The sequence below is a fragment of the Lactuca virosa genome, chromosome 4, assembly GCF_052849685.1.
Source record: "Lactuca virosa cultivar CGN04683 chromosome 4, Lactuca_virosa_CGN04683_v6, whole genome shotgun sequence".
NCBI classification, from domain to species: domain Eukaryota; kingdom Viridiplantae; phylum Streptophyta; class Magnoliopsida; order Asterales; family Asteraceae; genus Lactuca; species Lactuca virosa.
This window is the reverse complement of record NC_136429.1, coordinates 505,988,069-505,994,063: the sequence shown is the minus strand read 5'-3', so window position 1 is coordinate 505,994,063 and position 5,995 is coordinate 505,988,069. Positions and strand designations below refer to the sequence as shown.

Here is a 5,995-nt window from a genome sequence, read left to right as displayed (position 1 = left end):
TCAGAACTATGAAAAGGGATGCCGTAATCATAGTCTCAATTGTTTAGACCTTTGCCATTTCTCACAAGTCCATGTTAGTGTGTCGATTAACCACACACGCTCCACTAACGACTTTGAGAATGCAAATATCACAATTGCTATCTGCTAAAAATCTACTCAGTGAAAGCGTTTCCTTACCATCATTTTCATGAATTGAAGAGAAACCTTATAACACTTAGATTTTATGGTGTATGTGTTCCTATCCATGTGAATTTGTCAAAACCATAATCTCAAGACAAGGTTAGTGACAAATCCAAACTCATATGGACTGGACTTGTGTAGTCTTAACTTCTTGCCACCTGGCAGCACAAGGGCCTGCCATTGCTTCCAAGTTGTTATGCAACCAATTGAGAACTCTCAGAACTCATATGCAAAGCCAACTTTAAGTGGAATGGGCATAGAAACAGAAATATGTCAACACGATAGGTTATAAACCTCACGTCGTGTGCTAGTGATAAACTACAGGTTTTTTATTCTTGATTAGACTCTTGAAATATTTCAGGATCTTTAAGACTCCCACTGTCCTCTTGACATATAAGACTATCTTGTCAAATATTCAAGAGATAGTGCGGATTCTTTATCAAGACAAACACTTCACACAATTGGCCTAAGTTGGTCTTTATTTTATCCAAAACATCACAACTTACCAATTTCAAATGTACAAGAGTAGTACACTTTTACTCTTACATTTGACAAGTGTTATAAACCTTTCTTTAAGATATGTCACTCAAGTTACAATCTTGGAGTATGATTCTAAGAATTGTTTTGGAACGAAGTATGACCCATCTTCTTGATTTAACCATTTCAGCAATTCTTGATTCCACTTCTTAGCCATAAAAATGCACTAAGATTTCCTTAGAGGACTAATTGTGATATGATTTCTAAACCATTAAGATGATCACAAAACCTGATACTCAAGTACTCTCCCATCTCTTCAGATTTGAGAAACTTTTATCTTTCTGCCTAATTTGATTCTTCTCATTCGTTTTGCTATACATCGAAACTTTTCCAATGTTTCAGAATTATACTTAAACTTGTAAGTATAACCATATTTACTAAACTTTATTAAATCATGACGAATAGTCTTATAGATCTTTTGTGGTGGACTTGACCGATGCACCAGAATGTGTACTCGATCCCTTAGTCCTTCACTTGACTCACATATACATGTGAACAAGGAATTAATCTTAATTTTCCAAACATGAAAATTCTCATTCATCATACTATACAACATGCATGATTTCCAAGTTTCTATCCAACTGAAACATTGGGTGATGAGAATCTTTCCTTATTTGGTAAATTATGACACTACCACAAACGAAAGAATCAAGTCCATTTTTCCAATATTGCTATCAATGGAATCATATAAACAACCATTTTTCACAAATGCCACTGTAAGGATATTTAAAAATAAATATAAAATTAAAACCTTTTTATTTTATTTTAAAACTTTGCGGAAAAACTTATCCTTATAGTGCAAAAGCATATGAAAAACTTGTTGTTATCTATTCCTAAGCAATATATCATAACTCCTAAGCAACAGCTCAAAATTCTGATCACCGAACCATGCGATCGAAATCCATATTCGCGATCAGAATCAACATATACTTCCTTTAAGTTTCTTCACTTTTATTTGATTCTTAAAACATCAACATGTGACCCAGTCATATCATGTAATAAGAATCTCAGAGTAGAAACTTAACAGAGTTAGATAGTGGACTTTACCTGAAGTAGAGTCAAACTTCTTGACTTGATCAACCTTATGATCTTTCAGGTAAATAGGCAGCTTCGCAATCAATGCCCCTTCCTTTGGCAATAGACACATATGGACCCTTTGGGAATGGTTCATGGGACTATCTCAAACTTAGCCATTCTATTTAACATTTGGTCAACCGAGTTGACTATGGCCGATCCCTTTCCATTGGGAAGAGAAAGTCTTTTCCAGATATCCAATGTTACCATTGTCAATGTCCATTGAGAAGTTGATCTCCTAATCAAATTTGCTTTACTAGTCCTCAAACCATTGCTGATTCAGCAGCACCAAGCAAATAGATAAGATCATTAAGGGTCATGTCATAGTCTGTTTCATAGTAGTCCCAAAGGAACTCACTATGTGACTTAGAAAGTGATTGAACATCCAACTTTCTTAAGACTTTGACACCCAACTCTCCCGGCTTGTCAATATGTGACTTCATATCCAAGATGTGATCACACATAGACCTTGCTTTCCAATAGGGCTTGAGTGACCTTGAACTTGTGGGTTAGGAAAAATAATTGGAGGAGGTGGAGGAAGTGAAGTTCCAAGGGATTTAGGAAGATCATAAATGTCTGAATTAGACATCTTTTGGGAGATATTCAAGATAGTTGATCTAAAGTCCTTAATATAACACCCAATATGAAATATTAAGGCTAGGACCCAACACAATATTTTATAAGTTGGAAGAGGGATGTCGTAATCCAGGTTATAAAATATTTGAAGGTAGGTGAATGACGATTCACCAATTTCCACCATGAAAAACGAAATAATTTATTAGGTTTTAATTGGTTTTGAAACTCCTAGATTGTTTTGAGATTCATTTAACTTTTCAATGGCATGTTTCAATCTCGATTGCGCCCTTCAGGTTTTGTGACTGGGATGCCGAGGATCACAAAACAAGGTGTGAATAACCATGCAAATGTTGTAACATCCCAATTTCCATGACTAAAAATTTCATTTTTAATTAAGAGACTTGTAAAACAATTTACTGAAAAACATCATTGATTCATATCATTTCATAAAACATAGTCACGTGTCTCTAACCATATCATCGAAATAGTAATAATGTCAGAGTATAATCCCATGGATCTCAAAATGCGGAAATCATATCTGTGCGATGCGCTGCTACCGTGCCGGCTCCTTCCCCTTCGCTGAAGAGGTACCTGAAACAAAACTGAAAACTGTAAGCACGAAGCTTAGTGAGTTCCCTCATCATACCACATACCATACAACATACATACTGCCAGGCGATTCTGGGGTGCTTGACCTACCCATGTCAATCCATTATGGGGTGCTCAACCCACCCTGCCAGGCAAATTCTAGGGTGCCTGACCTACCCATATCAAGCCATTCTGGGGTGCTCGACCTACCCTCCGGTTCATCTGAACCGGCTACGGGGACTATTTCACCCCTACTACTACTACCACATAATAACATAACATAAACATACTGTCAGACAATTCTGGGGTGCCCGACCTACCCTTAGGTCCTTACGACCGTGACACGGGAACTATTCCCCCTACTACTACTATCACATAACATCGTATCATGCTAGCACATAAAACATATCAGGTAGTAGCAAACCTAGATAATTATCACAAAGACAATCATCTAGCAAACAACTCCTACTAGTGGGCCTGCATTGTGGCCGTAGACCCACTTCTACTGGAAGGTAACTCACCTCGTAAAACTGAGTGTCAAATATCACGGGAAGTAATCTCTAACAGCTGCTCCGATGACTCCCGACTATCATAATCATAATAATACTCAATCAGAAACCATAACACTACTTAGGGTAAAGTGACAATTGTACCCCTTTAGCCTAACTTGAACCATTCCTAAGGCCCAATTCTAACTCATTAAACCCAGTGCACTCATGGTCCATCAAAGGCTCCCTAAGGCCCACTAATGGCCCAATTTTCTAAATTGGGCCCAACTCTTCAAATGGGCCTTTTCACAAGTCCAATAAATCCTTAGCCCAAAATGAATATTCTCGAGTGGCCCAATATGGCCCAAAAGGCCCAATACTTCTAATTCCAAATTCCCAGGCCCAGAACTATACTCCACAAACGGCCACGTGGCCCAATAGTCTAGGCTCAACCCTCTAAGGCCCAAAAGCCCAATGTATCCACTCTGCATGCGTACGCGCGACGTACCTGTCACGTACTCCCAGCGTATGTTGGCCTTGACCGCAAACAGGGAGTTGACCCAGTACGCGCATCGTACTAGGGTGTACGCTTAGCGTACTGGCCAACTTTCTTGTTACTTCATTTGTGACTTAATCCATTAAGTCTTCACGTCCAGAATGTAGATCCAGGTCCTTTAAGACCTCCTAATCCATAAAGTCACAAACTTTATATGCTTGCATGCATGGTTGAGGTCAAAACATGATTTTGGTCCTTTTAACAAGCTTTAAGACCAACAAACACTTACATGGTTGTGGCTTAACCATCAAGGTCCGATTTTTATGACTCTAACTGCCTCTAAGAGCTCAAAAGGATAGCTCTTTTGGTCTGAAACTAACAAAATGCAAGCAAACTCAACAATGGAGTCCAAAAGTGACATTAAACACTCCTATAAACAAATCCAAGCATGCAATGGTCAAGTTTGGAACTTGATACCTCAAAAGAGTCAGAAATGATGCCAATCTCCTGGATCTACAAGCTCTTCTTGAATCCTTGCTTCTTCCCCAACTTCCTTTTCTTCTAAGAACACCAAAATCACACAAAGAAACTCTCAAATGGCAAGAATACACAAGAGTGGATTAGGGTTTTCGAGGTGGTTGCTTAAGGGTGTTAGGGAGTCTGGTCCAAGGACATAAGGTCCTTTATATAGGGGGATCAAACCCTAAAAGTTAGGGTTTTAGTATCTCCGCCTGTACGTTGCGCGTACCCTTTGGTACGCTGGGCGTACGTGCATGGCTTCCGCGCTCAAATCCTTTGAGTACGCTGAGCGTACCTGGCATGGTACCCCCCGCGTAATGCCCTTTTCAGCCCAAATTCGAAGCCCAACTATCCTGGCCCAAACCAAAGCAACCCATTATTCAATAAGATAATTAATAATAATACCTGGTAAATCCCGGATGTTACAAATGTATCAGATGAAGATGCAACATCTCAACTTAATGATGAATACTCTCAACTTGACGATGAATTTGAAAATCGAGAGGGAATTTATAAATTTATGGTGAAAAATTAGAAAGTTGAATATAATTTTATAGGATTAATTTTTGAAACCGAAAATAATAGCATTAAGAGTAGCCATTCAGGACAACCATGCCGATTCGATATGTGTTGGTGTAGTACCGCATGGGTGGAATGACGTTCCATCATAAAATCCGTCGCTAAAGGGTTTTACTGACATATTTACACTGAATTTACACTTATCAGACTTAGAGACGGATTTCCAACGGATTTGTGACGGTTTTCCAACGGATTTTGTGACGGTTTTATAAAATTTTACACTCTAGGACGAAATCAAGTAGTTTCCACCTCGGAACACTAAGTCTGTGTGCCCCCATAGATTCTATCATGGCTCCACATTACCTCTATCATGGCTCCACATTACCTCTATCAGGAATCATAATTCAAACAAGCAAAATCAAAAAAGAACTATCATGGCTCCACATTACCTCTATCAGGAATCATAATTCAAACAAGCAAAATCAAAACAATAAATCTTATTATTAATGCAAATTAATACAGTCAAAACTATTAATGTTCATTACAAGTCAAGTCAATTTATCTTTGCTATCTGCTTGTGTTCAATACAGCGCGTCAACACCAAAGCTGTGGATATTATCAAACCAACCAGCAAAACATGATTAAAATTTCCAAAAGCTATAATTTAGTTTTCTAGGTTATATTCGAAAATATTCAAATATTAACAAAAGTCGTTATAGTATAGTGGTAAGTATTCCCGCCTGTCACGCGGGTGACCCGGGTTCGATCCCCGGCAACGGCGTTTTCATTTTTAAGCGATTTCGATTCTCAAACATCAGTCCTTTAAAGTTCAAAGTTACAATTTTGGGCCTTTTAACTGGTATGGTTTGAACCCAAACAATTTGGGTCGATATATATGGAATCCGTTTGCAAGTCATATAATTTAATAAAAACATGTAATTCTTTATTTTTTTTATATATCATTCTAGAGGTATATTGAAATTTCGTCATATATACTGATTAATAAAAAAAAACGAAA

The 5,995-nt window shown here is 37.9% G+C and overlaps 1 non-coding gene across 1 annotated transcript; it reads left to right on the top strand.

Moving 5' to 3' along the window:
• Window positions 1-5,686: 5,686 nt before the first annotated feature.
• On the top strand, window positions 5,687-5,758 carry TRNAD-GUC (transfer RNA aspartic acid (anticodon GUC)). The gene has a single exon. It is a non-coding gene; the product is annotated as a tRNA-Asp (tRNA).
• Window positions 5,759-5,995: the final 237 nt, after the last annotated feature.